The sequence below is a fragment of the Danio rerio genome, chromosome 17, assembly GCF_052040795.2.
Source record: "Danio rerio strain M-AB ecotype USA chromosome 17, GRCz13ab, whole genome shotgun sequence".
Classification (NCBI taxonomy): Eukaryota; Metazoa; Chordata; class Actinopteri; order Cypriniformes; family Danionidae; genus Danio; species Danio rerio.
In genome coordinates, this window is record NC_141037.1 from 3,412,501 (window position 1) to 3,417,500 (window position 5,000).

Here is a 5,000-nt window from a genome sequence, read left to right on the forward strand (position 1 = left end):
TTTCGACTTAGTCCCTTTATTAATCCGGGGTCACCACAGCGGAATGAACCACCAACTTATCCAGCTTATTTTTTTATGCAGCAGATGCCCTTCCAGCCACAACCCATCACTGGGGGTTGCATTCACACACACACATTCACACTCATACATTATGGACAATTTAGCCTACCTAATTCACCTGTACCGCATGTCTTTTTACTGCTGGGGAAACCAGAGCACCCGGAGGAAACCCACACGAACGCATGGAGAACATGCAAACTCCACACAGAAATGCCAACTGACCCAGCCAAGGCCTGAACCAGTGACCTTCTTACAGTGAGGCGACAGCACTACCTACTGCGCCACTATGTCGCCTACAGGTTTCCAACATTTCTCAAAATATCTTCTTTTGTGTTCAACGATTTGCTAATTTGTTCCAAACCTGACTGAGTTTCTTTCTTCTGTTGAACACATAGGGAGATATTTTGAAGAATGTTGGAAACCAGCAACACTTCTCCAATAGTATACTGAATTACCATTGTGTATGAAATGTGCTATATAAATAAACTTAAATAAATAAATGTTGTATCAGTCAGTGGTTACAGGTTTCCAACATTCCTCAAAACATCTTCTTTTGTGTTCAACAACTTACAAATTTAAGATTAACTCAACATCTACTTGTTCTAAACCTGACTGAGTTTCCTTCTTCTGTTGGACACAAAAGGAGATATTTTGAAGAATGTTGGAAACCAGCAACCATTCACAGTATTTTTAATCCTACTTTAGAAGTCAATGGTTACAGGTTTCCAACATTCCTCAAAGCATCTTTTTTTGTGTTCAACGATTTATGATTTACTAATTTACTCATCATCCACTTGTTCCAAACCTAAATGAGTTTTCTTCTTCTGTTGAACACAAAAGGAGATACTTTGAAGAATGTTGGGAACCAGCAACCATTTACTTATAGCATTTTTTGCCCTGCTGTGGAAGTCAGTGGTTACAAGTTTACAACATTCCTCAAAACATCTTCTTTTGTGTTCTACGATTTACTATTGACTCATCCACTTGTTCCTAACCTGATTGAGTTTCCTTCTTCTGTTAAGCACAAAAGGAGATATTTTGAAGAATGTTGGAAACCAGCTACACTTCACTTATAGTAGTTTTATTCCTACTGTAGAAATGAATTGTTACAGGTTTCCAACATTTCTCAAAATATCTTCTTTTGTGTTCAACAGAAAAAGTAATTATTGTTTAACAGCCTGATGGTTAGGAAGTTTTCCTTTAAAAAAAAAAACACTTTAAGATCATCCTTCACACGCATATTTTTTTTTCTTACTATGAAAGCCAATGGCGACAGGTTTCCAACATTCCTCAAAGCATCTTTTTTTGTGTTCAACGATTTATGATTTACTAATTTACTCATCATCCACTTGTTCCAAACCTAAATGAGTTTTCTTCTTCTGTTGAACACAAAAGGAGATACTTTGAAGAATGTTGGGAACCAGGAACCATTTACTTATAGCATTTTTTGCCCTGCTGTGGAAGTCAGTGGTTACAAGTTTACAACATTCCTCAAAACATCTTCTTTTGTGTTCTACGATTTACCGTTGACTCATCCACTTGTTCCCAACCTGATTGAGTTTCCTTCTTCTGTTAAGCACAAAAGGAGATATTTTGAAGAATGTTGGAAACCAGCAATCCTTCACAGTATTTTTATTCCTACTATGGAAGCCAATGTTTACAGGTTTCCAACATTCCTCAAAGCATCTTTTTTTTGTGTTCAACAATTTATGATTTACTAATTTACTCATCATCCACTTGTTTCAAACCTAAATGATACTTTGAAAGATATTTTGAAGAATGTTGGGAACCAGCAACCATTTACTTGTAGCATTTGTTTGTCCTGCTATGGAAGTCAGTGGTTACAAGTTTCCAACATTTTTCAAAACATCTTCTTTTGTGTTCAACGATTCACAGTTTACAATGTATTCATCATCCACTTGTTCCAAAACTGACTGAGTTTCTTTCTTCTGTTGAACACAAAAGGAGATATTTTGAAGAATGTTGGAAACCAGCAACCTTTCACTTATAGTAGTTTTATTCCTACTGTAGAAATGAATTGTTACAGGTTTCCAACATTTCTCAAAATATCTTCTTTGTGTTCAACAGAAAAAGTAATTATTGTTTAAAAGCCTGATGGTTAGGAAGTTTTCCTTTAAAAAAAAAAAAACACTTTAAGATCATCCTTCACACGCATATTTTTTTTTCTTACTATGAAAGCCAATGGCGACAGGTTTCCAACATTCCTCAAAGCATCTTTTTTTGTGTTTAACGATTTATGATTTACTAATTTACTCATCATCCACTTGTTCCAAACCTAAATGAGTTTCCTCCTTCTGTTGAACACAAAAGGAGATACTTTGAAGAATGTTGGGAACCAGCAACCATTTACTTATAGCATTTTTTGCCCTGCTGTGGAAGTCAGTGGTTACAAGTTTACAACATTCCTCAAAACATCTTCTTTTGTGTTCTACGATTTACTATTGACTCATCCACTTGTTCCCAACCTGATTGAGTTTCCTTCTTCTGTTAAGCACAAAAGGAGATATTTTGAAGAATGTTGGAAACCAGCAATCCTTCACAGTATTTTTATTCCTACTATGGAAGCCAATGTTTACAGGTTTCCAACATTCCTCAAAGCATCTTTTTTTTGTGTTCAACAATTTATGATTTACTAATTTACTCATCATCCACTTGTTTCAAACCTAAATGATACTTTGAAAGATATTTTGAAGAATGTTGGGAACCAGCAACCATTTACTTGTAGCATTTGTTTGTCCTGCTATGGAAGTCAGTGGTTACAAGTTTCCAACATTTTTCAAAACATCTTTTGTGTTCAACGATTCACAGTTTACAATGTATTCATCATCCACTTGTTCCAAAACTGACTGAGTTTCTTTCTTCTGTTGAACACAAAAGGAGATATTTTGAAGAATGTTGGAAACCAGCAACCTTTCACTTATAGTAGTTTTATTCCTACTGTAGAAATGAATTGTTACAGGTTTCCAACATTTCTCAAAATATCTTCTTTTGTGTTCAAAAGAAAAAGTAATTATTGTTTAACAGCCTGATGGTTAGGAAGTTTTCCTTTAAAAAAAAAACACTTTAAGATCATCCTTCACACGCATATTTTTTTTTCTTACTATGAAAGCCAATGGCGACAGGTTTCCAACATTCCTCAAAGCATCTTTTTTTGTGTTCAACGATTTATGATTTACTAATTTACTCATCATCCACTTGTTCCAAACCTAAATGAGTTTTCTTCTTCTGTTGAACACAAAAGGAGATACTTTGAAGAATGTTGGGAACCAGCAACCATTTACTTATAGCATTTTTTGCCCTGCTGTGGAAGTCAGTGGTTACAAGTTTACAACATTCCTCAAAACATCTTCTTTTGTGTTCTACGATTTACCGTTGACTCATCCACTTGTTCCCAACCTGATTGAGTTTCCATCTTCTGTTAAGCACAAAAGGAGATATTTTGAAGAATGTTGGAAACCAGCAACCCTTAACTTATAGCATTTTTTTTGTCCTTCTATGGAAGTCAATGGTTACAGGTTTCCAACATTCCTCAAAACATCTTCTTTTGTGTTCAACAATAAAAGGTAATCTTAAAAAATCTAATAGAGTGTAAATGTTTAAGTAAAAGTTACTTCAGAGCTTTAAAATAATAGAAAGCAGGTGACGGTTCAGAGAGAATGGTCTAGAAAGTTCAACATGTCAGTCATGACGTCTGCTTTCCATACATGATACATCAACAAGAACAGCCCAAACAAATCTGGCTGCATGCAAATGTGTGAAGGAGAACTCCGGGTCAACAGCTGTGTGTGTGTGTGTGTGTGTGTGTGTGTGTGTGTGTGTGTGTGTGTGTGTGTGTGTGTGCCTGTGAATGTGTGTGCGCTTCACGGACACGCATAAATATTCTTATTTATATTGCAATAACATTAATAATGCATCAACCACAATATCAATGCTTCCTTTATATCTTAAAGTGTTTTTAATATGCCAAAAATGTGGCTTACTTTGCATGAAAGCATCATCCAGGACACAAATCAGACTTTTTAAAGAAAAACCACCATTAAATTAATACCGTGGTAAAAATATACAGCCCTTCTGTTCAATTTCACTGGAGTCAAAGTACAAAAGTGCTTGATTAGTGATGTATTAAATGAACTTATTGATGAACGTATAGAAAGAAAACTGTATGACACAAAAGGTGGTCATTGTCATAATTAATGATGATTAAATTCAAGAGTGCAAACAAAAAATAAGCTTTAATATATCACAGTGAGAATAATAAATGTGAGTAAATGTGTTCTGAACTCCTGACAAATACGCATACATTATAATAAGATGCATTGTGCAGTCAAATGAATCATCTAATATGCTTTGCGTTTATGTTTAAGTTGAATTCTTTTGTGCTTTAGCATTTTATTTTAATCCTTTATTGGAGACTCACTCTGAGCGGATCATTTGAATCAGTAAGTTGTTTAATGAAGAGTCAGTCTAAATGGATCATTTGAATCAGTGAGTTGTTAAATGGATCGTTTTAATCAGTGAGTTTGCTACTAAAAGCTCAGTTTGAACGAATCACTTCAATTAGTGAGTTGTTTAATGAAGAGTCAGTCTAAATGGATAATTTGAATCGATTACTTTTTTTTTAGAAAGCTCAGTCTGAACGAATCACTTCAATCAGTGAGTTGTTTAATTAAGAGTCAGTCTAAATGGATAATTTGAATCAGTGAGTCGTTTACTGGAGACTCACTTTGAATGGATCATTGGAATTTAAAAGTTATTTACTAGACACTCACTCTGGGCAACTCATTTGAATAAGCAAGTTGTTTACTGAAGACTCACTCTGAACGGATCATTTGAATCAGTGAGTTGTTTACTGGAGACTCACTCTGAATGGATCATTTGACTTAGTAAGTTTTCTACTAGAAGCTCAGTCTGAGCAAATC

General features: G+C 34.8%; 1 protein-coding gene across 1 annotated transcript in view; it reads right to left on the reverse strand.

Moving 5' to 3' along the window:
• Positions 1-5,000, reverse strand: part of plcb2 (phospholipase C, beta 2) — an 84,475-nt gene that overhangs the window by 65,982 nt on the left and 13,493 nt on the right. The gene's annotated exons all lie outside the window — the stretch shown is intronic.